The sequence below is a fragment of the Acanthopagrus latus genome, chromosome 23 (assembly GCF_904848185.1).
Source record: "Acanthopagrus latus isolate v.2019 chromosome 23, fAcaLat1.1, whole genome shotgun sequence".
Taxonomy (NCBI): Eukaryota; Metazoa; Chordata; class Actinopteri; order Spariformes; family Sparidae; genus Acanthopagrus; species Acanthopagrus latus.
In genome coordinates, this window is record NC_051061.1 from 1,188,587 (window position 1) to 1,203,081 (window position 14,495).

The 14,495-nt window shown below is 42.5% G+C and overlaps 1 protein-coding gene across 3 annotated transcripts in view; it reads left to right on the plus strand.

Annotated features, from left to right (window-relative positions):
- The window catches only part of LOC119014650 (potassium voltage-gated channel subfamily C member 1-like), an 87,902-nt gene that overhangs the window by 1,432 nt on the left and 71,975 nt on the right, over window positions 1-14,495 (plus strand). The window lies entirely within an intron of this gene.

Genomic DNA, 14,495 nt, shown 5'->3' on the forward strand with positions numbered 1-14,495 from the left:
CATCTGCTCTCTGTCTTCTCTGAGAAGTTACTGACAGCACGAAACTAAAATCCCATGGGCTGCAGCCTCCTCACACTTCAAGGCTATAGGTCGACATGAATTCATGAATGCACATGAAAGCACTGTTTATGTTTTAGTGTGTACTTTAGGTGTGCTGGCAGGTGATTTGAATGTGTGTGTGTGTGTGTGTGTGTGTGAACACTGGATATTGTTTAAACTGACCATTCATCATCAACCTCCTCTCTATACAAACTTCTCAATCGTAATACTACTTCTCCTGACTTCCTCCTTTGCACTTGTAGCAATTACCACAGCTGCTAGAATCTGCTGCCTAATAAAAGAAGCAGAAATATCGGTCGTAAGAAATTGCTTGATAGTCGACCTGTATGGTCATATCGACGGACTGCAGCTTCCATATGTGAGACTGGAGTTTGTGTCCTCTGTCGGTCCAACAGTTAAATGTTGGCATGTACATCCTCCTAGAACAACATGTGATGTTGGGAGTGGGGGGAGTGGTTTGTGATGCTTGGCAAGTAGGGCTGACCGGCATATACAGTACAGTAGATGATTTGGAATATTACTATATCTGATTCTGACTCTGATTCTGATTCATGGTATGACACAAGTGTGGTCTTGTCCTGGTTTTAAAGGCTCATTACCGTAAATTGATGTCATTTTCTGAACATACCAGACTGTTCTACTTGTTCTAATAGTTTCCTTCACCCACTTAGTATCCACATTACTGATAGTTATTGAACAAAAATCAGTGGCAGTATCTGGCATTATCAGTATGAGGTATTTGGTCAAAAATAATGTGATTTTGTTGCTCAGTCCTAGCATTTATGAAGTGGTTTTGAGTTTTTTCAAAATATTAAGATATATATATATTATATATTGATGCACAGTCGAAAAATATCACAATATTATTTTACGCCCAGCCTATAGTGACAGAGACAGAGACAGACTGATACACTGAGGGACAGGATTCCATCCGTCCCTGTGACATGCTTCCAATGTTAGCCGTTGAACTCTACACTCTACACAACTGAGCTGTACATTCATCATTAAGTGTGTTTTTCTGCTCACTTCCAGTGGCATGCAAGTGCGTACGTTCTGTCACAAAATTTTATACACAAATGTTCAAAGTACCCAGGGCATATTGTGCTCCAGAGAAAAATCGGACGGAGATTCCGCAAACTACATTGGAGACCATGAATGAATGGTCTACCACACGGACACCGAGTGACGTGGAAACAAGCTTTGGCTGTGTCGTCCCAGTTGAGCAGGGGCCACAGTATTCCGATTAATTTACTTTTTAAAAGTTGGAAAAATACCTTCACTATTGCTCTCAGAATAATAAGTTATATATATATATATATATATATATATATATATATATATATATATATATATATATATATTTCTGTCTCCCTCTGCTATGTCTCTGTCCTGCTGCAGCCATGTTTTCCTCTCTTCTGTCTTTGTTCTCTATTTTGCTCCATTTCTCTCATCTCTACCCATGATCTCAATCTTCCTCTCTTTTCTCTTCTCCTCTCCTCAGTTTCATCCCTTTCCTCTCTTCTGCAGTCAGTCAGTCCTCCACCTTTATCCGTGTCTCCCCTTGCTTTCCTCTACTTAATTGTCCCCAAAAAAATCTATGGCTGTTTGCAGAGCCAGAGGCGAGTGCTGACCTGGAGCTGAGGAGTATGTTCTGTTGACCACGCCATACGCACAGAAACCACATATTGACTTAGCCGCTTTGTGTGATTTAGGATGGAGACATACAATCACATGCTACACACACACACACACACACACACACACACACACCCTACACACATTAAGGCTGAAACTGATGATAATTTTTTATTGATTAATCTGTTGATTAATTTCTCAATGAATCCGTTTTTTGTTTGATCTATAAAATATCAGAAAATGGTTAAAAAAAAAAGTTGGACAGTTGATCATTCTCAAATGTTTTGTTTGTCAAAGATATATAGTGTACTGTCATAGAGAAGACTTTAGACAATCCTTTCTTTAAAAAAATACTCAAATTGATGAATTAATTATCACTATAGTTGGTGATTCATTTTCTGGTCAAAAACGAATTGATAAATCACTGTAACTCTAACACACACAGGCATATGCACACAATGGTCCATAGACCTCTTGCAACTTCTGTTTGGAAATAAATATCTATAAATTTTGAATTTTCCTTTATTTGATTTTCTTATTAAAAACCTTTTCATTATTAGATTCTGCAAAAGAATGCAGAATATGTTTTCAAGTATTTCCTACTTAAGACACTGGGACACAACATTCATCCTCCAGAGTCTTTTGCCTTTGCTTTGTATACTTCTACGCTCAAGGGGAACTTCACGAGGTGATGCTGAGGTACCTTCTGTGTCGAACTGGCTCGGAGTGACAGTAGTTCTTACATGCACATATTGTGGAAATGTTTAAACATATGTAAGTAATAAGAAAGTTGGCATTCAATGTTTTGCTGAATTGTTGAACATCAGTGTTCTTCAGCAAGTTTGTCCTGCCCTGAGACACATGACCACAAACCACGGCTGGATGTCCAGGAGACACAGCTACCAAGGTGCACTGTTAGCATTCTTCAGACAGCGCATCCTCAAGCAGCCTGTACCTTCAGTACTTTTGTTCATTTTTGTGTTTGCTTTAAAAATGCCTCTTACCAAAAATACATCTGTCAGAGAGCAGAGTTTGCAGAGAAAAGTGTGTGATCTTCGGTCTGGTGTCTGGGTGTCTGAATGCTTTCTCTGTCCTACAGCAAAGAGGAGAACCGCACCTGACTGCCTGCACAGGTTCTGTTTGACATGCAGGCTAAATGCACTTGAATATGTCACATGCACTTTTCCTTTACAGGTGGAGTTACAGATGTGCAGCCTGAGATGTCTGTAGCTGCCGGTTGGTCTGTGTGTATATCAGCTCGTCATATGTGATGTGGTTCTGAAAGCAGGCAGAGAACGTCTGGTCTGTCCAGGATGACGCCAGAGGAATAAGAGTAAGGGAAGATCAGAGTGGATTGGGTCGGGAATCTTTCTTTCTTTGTTTGTCACAAGTGTGTCTCATGTTTAACACATTAAGACAGAAGCTTTTGACCCAACTGTGCAGCTTGTTCATGCATAAAACTTCAGTCAGAAACTGAATGGCAGCCAAACAAGCGACGGAAGAATGGAAGGGGGGGGGTTGACAGTCAAAAAAGATAAATTGAACGCCAGGGTGGTGTCATGGTGGTGGTGGTGGGGGGGGGGGGGGGGTCTGGGGGAGCGTCAGTGTGACAGATGAGGTGACTTTGAAAGTGTTGCAGTCAATAGTTTTGGTGCCAGCTCGGTGACATGGAGACCGGTTGGAGGGGTGGAGGTGGGCGGCCAGTGCAGCAGCAGTGCCCAGGTGTCCCGAGGTCAGGCCGGCTCGTGTTTAGCTGATTAGCTTGTTGGACAGCGACGTAAGGGCGAAGCTGCTCCGTCCGGAAGCACCCGGAGCTGTGACGCTAGGAGACAGTGATGGAGAGCGAATGACTGGACCGCTGCTTTCATTTGCACAGCTGTCCATTAAGTGAACGCAACATCCCTTCAAAGATAGCAGGTTTTTTTTTTTCTTTTTTTTTCCCCTCTCCTCGCTTTTTCCTCCTGTCCTCCTGTCTTCTGCTCTGCAGTCTTGTCCCTCCTCCTCTCCCGTCCTCACTCCTTGACAGCCGAGCTGCTTTATTACCGCGATTCCAGAGCTGAGTGCTGGATTGCTTATTATCGCTATTCAGCCCCCCCCCCCCCCCACCCCCCTCCACGTCCTCCCCCTCCATCTCCCTCCTCTACTCCCCCCTCCTCTCATTCTCTACAGCTCTTTGCTTGTGCTATAGCGTAACACTGCAGTCCCCGTAGTAGCTGACTGCGCTGTAGTCTGCTGCAGAGGAGGGAGAAACGGAGAGGAGAGGGGAGGGGGGGACGCAGAGGGGAGGGGGGGCTGTTTTTGGTGAGGGTGGCGATGAAATTAATTCACAGTAAGAAGCAGTAGACGCAGAAGAAGAAAAAGATGGGGGTCACATTCGACACCCCCTCTTTTTTTTCCGTTCCCGCTGCTCTTCTTTTATCTTTTTTCCCCTTTTTTTTCCTTTTTTTTTTTTTTTTTTTTTTTTGCTTTTCTGCTGAGCTCGGCAGGCTGGCCGCTCGTATCCGTGTATTGATCGGGCAGTCCGTCTCAGCTCGCCTCATTCAGGTGGACGTCTCAGCTGAATGGTGCCCCTTTGTAAGCAAAACCTTCCTACACACTCATCCTGCTCCATCCTCCCTCCATCCTGCTACACAGTGGGGTGTGAAGGTCCCCATTCCCTCAAGGAGAGAAACAAATACCGGCACAGTGGGAACGCACACACACACACACACACACACACACACACACACACACACACACACACACACACACACACACACAGCTACCCTTACACACACTTACTGTACTTTCACACACAGCACTTGTGGCCGCGTTAATGTCGTTTTGACCTCATTCTCAGAGGCTTGGTTACAAATGTGCGATATTTGGGTTCATCATAATCAGACTACATGAATACTGGCTGCTGTGCTAGTTTCACTTGATCGGACTCTAACTAGAAATATGTGTTAAAACTGCTAAAACAGAAGTCCCAAACCAACAGGTACATTTCATCACATGCCTTTAGATATTTGTGAATGAAAGCATTTGAAATGTGGCAAATCTTAGATACGTACTTGTCACCGCTACCGATTTTTGCTGGATCTGGGTTACATCTGGCTCTCGACTGGGACCCCAGCACGGTGGATGGATTTGTGAAAGGAGCCGCTAGAAACTGTTTGAAAAGGGGCAAGCTTTTAAAAAAAAAAATACAATTGGAAGGCGATTGGTCGAAACTAGGAAAGTACTACCACAAGTGGAGCCAGTTGGTAAATCATCTGAGTGGCTGATATGATGACCTAATTTCTCTATCTATCTATCTATCTATCTATCTATCTATCTATCTATCTATCTATCTATCTATCTATCTATCTATCTATCTATCTATCCAAGTTTAGTCCTGTGAAGAGTGAAAACACATTTTCCATTATTAAAAGCCTTCAGTGCTGTTCTGTCCTATTGTTTCATTGAAATACTTTCTCCTGTTGTGATGTCACTGATGGTAAAGCAGCAGTGCCAACCCCTCGAGGAGGCCAAGCCCATAGCTTTAAGGCTGGCAACACGGATTCACAAGCTCACATGGTCACTTGATCTTGCAAATCCAGCTTCCTCACAAATCAGAAGTGAGTGCCTCAGTTTGTGTGGGGTGTGTGTGTGTGTGTGTGTGTCGTGGCAGAGGGTAACCCAACTCAGAGGCAGAGGTGAGCACGCACACACGACCCTGCCTGACACGTGTCACTCGCCCCTGTGCGTCTTCATGCGCTCTGCTTGGCTCAGTCTTCTTCGGAAAATGGATGAGATCCAGAGATTTATTTAGCAAATCGCAAACATGACACATTTAGATCCATGCATTATTCCCTGAGAAATTAATGAAAATGTCTATCTCATCATGTTAGAAGGTGAGAGAGAAACCTGGGCTCGCCCCAAAACCAAACCAAAAGTCAAAGGGGTCTATTCTGGGTTGATACCACCATCCAAGTTTCAGGGAAATCCATTTGGTAGATTTTGTGTAAATCAGCTGACAAAATAAAACCTCCTATGCAGAGGTTATTCATAGTGTTGAATAACATCCTCTTTTAAAATTAAATGAAATGAACATTGAGAACCTGATCGATGACTTGAGCAGAACAGAACAGACTGGGAACCACTGCAGTACGTATATTCCACTTTCCTGTCTTTATGTTTATGTTCCACATTTCCATCTCAATCTTGGGAAAAAACAAAACAAAACAGCAAAGCAAGGTCTAATACCCAAATGTTGAACTATTCCTTTAAGAGCTAAGGTGAAGCAGATGGTCAGTGGGTGTAAACTGGCTCTACTCATTAACCGATTCCCTCAAAAACAAAGAGTTGGCCAGCATTATTTATGGAGCAGGTACATTGCTGCTGACCTTCAGTAGGGAGCGTAACATTAGATAGTAATTTCACTGCAAGAACTCAATTCCACTGCAGCAAAATAACAACAACCAGATGATGAAATTCAATCTCATGTACTTAGGCTGTTTTCAAAATCATCCCGTCCTTTTCTCTCTTGACATTTTTTTCTCTGTCTTTCCTCCTGTTTTTAAAACCTTTGCCGCTGCTCTCTCTCTGTCCCCCCCCCCTTGTGGTGTTGCTGCGCTATAAGCAATGTACCTAGGAAGGGTCCCCCTTCCCCCTCTGTGCTTTTCAGGATAATGCTGCGACAGAGCTTTCTTTCTCTGTGTGTCGCCCATCGCAGGAGAGAGAGAGAGAGAGAGAGAGAGAGAGAGAGAGAGAGAGAGAGAGAGAGAGAGAGAGAGGTGTGAATGTAAGAAGAGAGGCTGCAGAGAAAGAGGGACACCATACTATAGTTGATGACATGTCAAGAAATAAAGCGTTTAACCTCTGAGTGATCTCCACTGTCCTCTAGCCTTGCAGGGGTCAATAACGCAGTCACAGAACACACACACGCACACACGCACGCATGCACGCACACAAATGCACACACACATGCGCACGCACACACACACTGGTTTAATGTAGAGACACACACTCATGCAAAAGCACTAATTGAGCATAGAAAATAGCATGTGCAGTAAGCCTCCAGCCTAGCACGGCCGAACACACTAACACATGCAGCAGAATACTGCAGAATGATCTGCTGCGACGTGCTGTGCAGTGTGTGTGTGTGTGTGTGTTTGACAGAGAGAGAGAGAGAGAGAGAGAGAAAGGGGGCTGATCTGCTGCTAGAGCTTCTTTACTGGCTCGATTCGAGCAACATTACTCCAGCACTGTTTGGTGCCTGCATTTACACTACAAAGAGCAGATAGGGCTTTAAGACAACCAGAAGGAGCGGCTGAGCTTCCTGAGAGCATTTTGTCATGAACACTTCACTTAATTCATCACCATGCTTGTGTGATGAACGTTTTTAACATCTTGTCACTGCGAGAAAGCAAGTGAAGATCAGAGATCTCTACATTTTGAGATTCATTTTTGTTTGGGTTTCTGTTATCACTTAAGAGACATGACGTAAGCAACCCTGTCACCAGAGCAAAACTATTTTCTGGATGATTCTGCAAAAACCTGCAGTTAAACCCAAACTGATCGTATTATTATTATTAATGTTATACTTTCCACACTATATGTGTAAGGAAGCTAATTCTTCACATGAAGAAACATTTGAACAAACTCCAGACAATATTGCTTTTCTGGTGAGGCTGTTTTTGTACTTCATCATCATCTCTCTTTCAGGACTAAAATAGACTGAAATAATATCAAACAAGAGTCTCCCTCTTGTGACTTTGTTTGCAACTGTTCTATAGAAGGACATGAAAGAGAAGTTGCTGTTGGCTCAGCAGCTGTTCTGTTTGCTAAGCTGTCTCCTTGTAGCCCTATAACAGCTAATAACACCATATGCTCTGCTGTTAGCAAATAACAACAACTCCGAGCAACACATAAGTCACACACGCACACACATCAAGACAAATACACTCATACACATTCATTTGTCATGGCTGAGCAGGTGCTTAATGCTCTCAAGCAGAATGGACCGGCTACTTACAAGAGAAGACCTAAACATTTGCTCTGTCACATTCAGCCCAAAGGAACCAAAAGTAATCCTCTTGTTCATATTCAATTTTCAGTAACCTGTAGGATGAAATACAGGATAGTTATTGGCTCCTACAACTATGAACACATGTACATCAGCTGGTATCAACTTTTTAAGACAGTTAATTGTGCTAATGACACATATGTCAATGCTAACATAGGTTAAAATTTGAATAAAAGAATATTGAATAAATCTGGCACAGTTTACCTGTTTCATCCTTTTACTTCTATGATGTCATGTCTTCCATTGCATCATGCACGCCAATTTGGCATTGCGGCTTGAAATCCATCACAAGATCTTCTTTGTGTTTGTCAGATTATTTGGATTATGGCCAAATAACTGCATACATAATGACATTCCAATAACCCTTAGTTTTTCTTTGCATTTATGGCTAACTAGAATATCTGCTCTTCTTCTCTGTGTTTGGTGAATTTCAATCATTTATAGGCCGGGAATATGAGCTACAGTATTTTGAGTCGTTTTCAGTGGATCCTCTGGGACGCAAATATTCTTGAAATGATGCAGAGGAAGACAGACGAAAAAAAGATTGTTTTGGTACATGTGGACAAGGCCCAAAAGCCTGCAACTCCCGTCCAGTTAGTTAGAACTGAAGAAGCTTCTCGGATGAGTGGTGAAACATCTTCAAGAGACTGAAACAAGTCCAGTTGACCACAGTACAGCACTTAGAATTACCATGACCGGGATGACTGAGAACCTTCATCAACATAATACGAACATGCAGCTTATCATCAGCTTTGGTTAACATTTTCATTGTCAGTGTACCCATGGACAGAATTGCACAAATGCCCTCAAAGTAAAAGTGTTCATGAGGGATTCCCCCTAATACAACGTAATCACAACATACAGTAATCGAAGACATCCTGAAGAGCATCTTACACGAAATGGTAACATTTTAGTGTTTATCTTGTAAGTACAGTTGAAGAAAATGTTATTGGTCCTCAGACTGTGATGGCACCTTGACAATGTGAAATGAAATGCATGTCAGAGGATCCTGGATGGATGCCTGTTAGACTGCTCACAGTGCATGAATCCTGCCAGTGCTGAGCCAATGAGCTATCCACTGCTGAGAGAGCTGATAGAGGGTGTAGGTTTCAGCTAACAGCGGTGTCCTATGAAAAATGAAAAGCTTTACATGTGCTGTTTGTTCCCCTGGGGTGCTATCCAGCTGAAGTGGCTAATGTGGGTCGCTGGCATCAAGTGGTAACCAGAAAATAGAAGCACTGCTGGAGGTGAAGAAATGCTGAATCAACTTCAGAATGCAGTTTTAATTCGGGAGCAGTAGTTTTACTGGCAATTGTTTGTTGGCACTTTCAGATGGTGAGGCAGCTGCTGAAGCAGAAGTTGTCCAGCGCCTAAGTGCTGAAATAGTGTACAGACGGCAGTTTCACTATAGGTTTGAGATCCTCTTGGAAATTAAATGCCGCCAGTTGACAGGAGAAGGATGAAATGTTTCAGCGCTGTCATCATCCTACCTAACTAACGATGATGTGGACTTTGCCTTGTCCAAGGCTAGATCAGCGGAGTTTCAGCCTTGGGGCGAGGTATTTTGGACACAGTTTCACCATGTTGTGATTAGTTTGGGATATGAACTGAAATGATGAGGGTGGTTCTAGGGGCCTTCTGTCAACCTCTATCAAAACTAGACATTTTATTCTTTCATTTGACAATTTAAACATGGACTGTTGCTAGATACTCTTAAAACACAATTCGACAGAAAGTGATGGACAGGCGGTGAGAGCCCACCCCGCCGCCTGCACAGGAGAGGGGGCAGGAAACTATTGGAAATAGTGAAAATTCATCATGGACGAAGGCCCTAATTTTTCCAGTACCGTTTAGGCCCAATGTTCCCACAGATCCCACTGAGATTTGTTTTCCAAAATTAGGGCCTATCTCTTGCAGGCAGGTGTAGTGTCGTCTGTGTAACTGAGAGGCAAACATACTTACTGTTTTAAACCAAAAAGTATAATTAAATGTCTAACTCGTAAGTTATGAGCATCTTGGAATAAGAAAGCAGTGTGGTAAACATCTGCTGAACGCCAGGGCTAAACTGAAAGCAATAGTCAAAAAGGTGTAATACCAAATTTCACATAAACACACATTCACATTATAGGCTAAGCTGTGCTCATGTATCAACTCCCACACACACATATAGATTGCGGTCTGTGTGACTTTATTTATTCATGACAAACATGACATTTGAAGAGCTTTCTCAAGGGATCTATTGACCCGAGGAAGCCTTTCATAGCCGTTTGACCAAACCAACAGTATCGCTTTAACACTCGTGACCAAGCCTCTGGCCACATACCACATCCCAGAATTACACTTCCCACTCCAATCCACAGTCATTCTGTGGCTGCCATTAAAAGCATGATAAAGGCATTTTCATTGTTAATGATAAGTGATGGACTGACTCAGAGCCATCTGGCATTGATTTCTAGTCAGACACAGAAAACATTTTTTTTTTGATACTGAAATACAAATAGAGTAGTTTAGATAGCCATATTGTGTGCCACGAGAAGCTGTGTAAGCTGAATTTAATTTGAGTAATTTTAGGATTTTCCTAACAATTCCTCCTTAGGGAGATTGGGAAAAGCAGTAGTGCCATAGCCTGTAAGTAGGCTTTTACGCTGGCTAGATGAATGTGATGTGCGACTACGAACACACTAAACTGAGATGAACCCATTGCTTTTTTCTCAATCATTTTCTTCAAGTAGCCAAAAACCCATTAGAAGATCCCTTTCTTCCTCCCATCCCCCCTCCTCGACTTCTTTCCTCTCCTCTAAATATAGACTTCTTTCATTCTGTCATTTCCAACACACGCACCTCATCCGCCCAGTGGGCTAGGAGGTGTTACATCGCCTCTGATGCATGCTCATGGAGTCGAGCCCCTGGTGCAGTCTCACACACACAAACACATTGCCTCTTTGCATGAGGAGGAACACCCTGCGGCAGTGTTCATGGAGACGCTCTGCGGGGGGCGCTGTAGCAAACAGCAGGCCAACAGGAGCTGTCAGGGTCTCAAGGTTTTCAAAGCCAATTCAAAACTGTATTGTATTATAGGGAATTTATATATATGCAGGATTATTAATTTTAGTACAAACTAGAAGGGTGATCAGGAGAGTGCATACCTCCTGTTTTTAGTATTTTTCAGCTTATTGTTTTTCGGTCCTCCGGTCCACATCAACCAGCAGGCAGCTATTTCCAGTCAAAATGATCTGATGAATTGACTTTACCAGACAGCAGACAGACGCAGTCAGCAACATGGAGCATTTAGGCCAAATCACAGAGTAAATACTGAGTTGATTTTCATCAGGTGGACACATCACAACTTCACAAGAATGCCAATGCTGCTAATGTTTCTCCTGGATGTGTGTGAGTACTTCTTCTGGAGTTTTATCCCCCAACCCAGTATACAGAATAGTTGCAATATCTGCAGGTTCAATTTTCCAGTTTTTCTGTTGTGACAGTGCTCAGCTGGTTAGGTTTAGCAACAAAAACCACTTGGTTAATATTAGGAAAAGCACAGGAGAAAAACAAAATTTGTACTGACTTCCTGTCAAGTTTTTGACCTGCAGTCAGTGAGATGTCAGATAATAGATATGCAAAGTGAACATGATGTGACACGTTTTGTTGAAATGTTAAATGTTTATCTATGACACACTTTTAAATTTGAGTAGGTGTCCGTAATTAGCTGTATTTCATATGAGATATTGTTAAATGTTAACCAAATTTAATCAGACTTAATACAACCTGCACTTAAAAGTTTCCCCCATTTTCAACAATATAGATTCCACTCGGTGCTACGGACAGTTTGTTCTGTATAAGTTTCTTCCAAATCTTAATTAAAGATGTATTATGTGAGTTGAGTGAAACCTGAAATCTTTATCTTTGGAAACTTTGGCATCTCATCTAGAATGTGCAGGAGTGATATTTGGCTGTACAAAATGAGTTTGCAGGTCAGTGAGGTTAAAAACAACCTATGGGTGGGAAAGAACTGGCCCCCTTTTAGCCAGTGTTATTGAATTTGGAGCATAGACATGTCCCAGAAATGAGCAACAATTAAAAAAAAAACAAAAAAACAACTAAAATAAAATAAATCATCATAGTGGGTAGCTAATTTAGTGCTAAGTTTTTCAGATGTTTTTGAATTCACACAATTGTTTTATTATGGAAAAGCATTCATTTCACATTCATCACTTTACATAGCATTGAGATTAGTGCAAACAGATTTACATAGCATCGTGGACACTAAAGACAAAAAGGGAGAGCAACTTTGGTTTGACCGGCTGAACTATCCAGACTGAAATATCTCACTGTTGCCATCAGATTCTGATGAGATGTTCATATTCTCCAGAGGTTGAATCTATGTGTCGATCCTTTTCTTCTACCACCACCATCAGGTCAAAATTTTGTCCACCATGCTAAACTAAGACAGTGAGCATGGTAACGACTGTTGCTGTGACGTAAAAGGTCATTGTGAGCATGTTAGCATGCTAATGTTTGCATGGAGATCAAGGGCCCACTACTGTGCCTAGGGACAGCCTTACAGAGATGCCAGCATGGCTACAAATCAAAGTATCAGTGGAACAAATCAGCCTTACTGCAGAGCACAGACATCCTCTGTCCTCGCTGCTTCTATAGAGTGGTCTATTGAATGCAGCCTGGAGGGGAATCCACCGGCACTTGATCAATTTGGTCCCAGAGACATAACGGCTGTTTAGCTGGTGATCTTTGCACCAAGACTATTACCTTTATAAACAGATGTCGTGTTTGTTAATGAGAGGAGCCCACAGTACGAATGAATTCTGTTTAAAATGGCTCTGACTATTTCTTGGTTATTAACAGTCACTTTCTAGAGTCTTGACATTGCTGAAACTGCATGGCGGTGACCACAAAGAGCCTGACCGTGAGTTTTGGTATGGAATAAACAAGCGACACATCAGATGCTAATCAGCAAGCTTTATAGTGATAATAGGTGGCTTTGTTACATTTGGATAGAGCCAGGCTAGCTGTTTCCCCAGTTCCCCAAAGACATTATCTGAACCCCCATGATGATGGAAAGTCAGGTGAAGTTTCATAGTCCATAACATTTTTCTGGAGCTTCACAGCAAAACAGTGTCGCAGCATTCTCCTAAACAACTGTAGTAGATTGGGACTTATTTTAAAACATAAAAAAAAAAAAAAAAAACTACAAGAAACATAAACTGGCTCCATACAGCGCGTCCAGCGTAATCCAATCTCTTGAAAGCTAAGAGATCCTGAAAGATGTTATTTACATTATTTTTTTCAGCCAAAATCCCCATCGTAGCTAAAATTGTTCACATGCATCGGCCCGATGTGCACAAGCTTCACTGCGTGTTGAAGGTCTAAATGACATCTTCCCATATCAATTTGGGATCTCTGGGCTTCTGGGGATTTCATTTACACCAGACACACTGTGTGGAGCCATTTTATGTTCCCAGTTACTTCAGTTGTTTAAGAGAATGCTGCAACACTGTTTTTCTGTGAAGCTCCAGACATGTTTTGTCGTCTATGGAACTTCAGCTGACTTTCCATCGGCATGAGGGTGAGGAAATTATAATGACTGAATTTTCATTTTTGGGTGAACTTGTCCTTTAAGAGAAAGGAGCAAGTGCTGCTTTAGTAGGTATATTTAAACCACAAACTGGCTCCTTCTTCCATGACAAGAAAAAGGACATAAAGCAATGGGAGGAGAGAGGAAAGGAGAGCAAGACAGAAGGGAGGTCCATTTTCGTCCATTGTACTGCCTGTCTCTGAACATTACTGCAAAGTCGGCTGTTTCACGCTCTCGCTCCTGCACACAAGAAAACACACACGCCATAAACCTCTCCGTCAGTCCTCATGCTTTGCATCAATAATATGATGATTTCTGTTAAACCTCCCTGTATGTTTGCTGTGTTCAAGCCTCTCTCGCCACGCTCTTGATTGATTGCTTTACGTGTGTTTGTGCTGGTGTGTGTGTGTGTGTGTACATATGTGCATACTGCGGGACGAGATGTGAGCGAAGAAGAGGACAATCTCAGAATGACAGTGGTGTAATGCTGCAGCCCACCGTTCAGAAAGTGGCGTAAAGATACAGGGGCGAGGAAACTGGGGGATGAGAAGATGAATAAGAAGAGGAGTATGCGATGAGAGAGGGAGGTTAAGGAAGGATTATTTCTTGACAAATGAAGAAGGAGGGAGAAGTACCGACTGGGAATTCTGACAGGGAAAGGGGGGTGAAGGAATCTCTCTTTTTTTTCCCCACTTCCATTTTTACAATTTACATTGCCATGGTTTCTTCCTCTCTTCCCTGTTCCAGTTTCTCCTGATAGCCTTTCCTGGGATGTTCCATTTTGCCCTCTATACATTCATCTGCTTTAATGTTTGCACTTATATGCTGAGAACTCTCTGCAGATGTTTATATACTGGAGAGCGCGTGCATGTGTGTGTTCTTTGATGATGGAGAGAAAACAGGCTGGTGATCGCTGCTTTAGAAAACACACGCATAGTCAGATTGCACTCAGCTGCTCTGTGAATCCACAGTATGTTAATGTGTGTTACATTTTAGCATGGACAAAGAGTTTGCAGCCATGCTAGCAGCTGTGGGAGGCTACACTCACCCCTTGATTCCACTGGGCACGTCTTTGTTACCCGGGCGTGTGCACTGCTGTTTTGTTCCATCCTCCCCATATTCCACTGGGAGCATTTCAGAAGTGGAGCGTCATGCCTG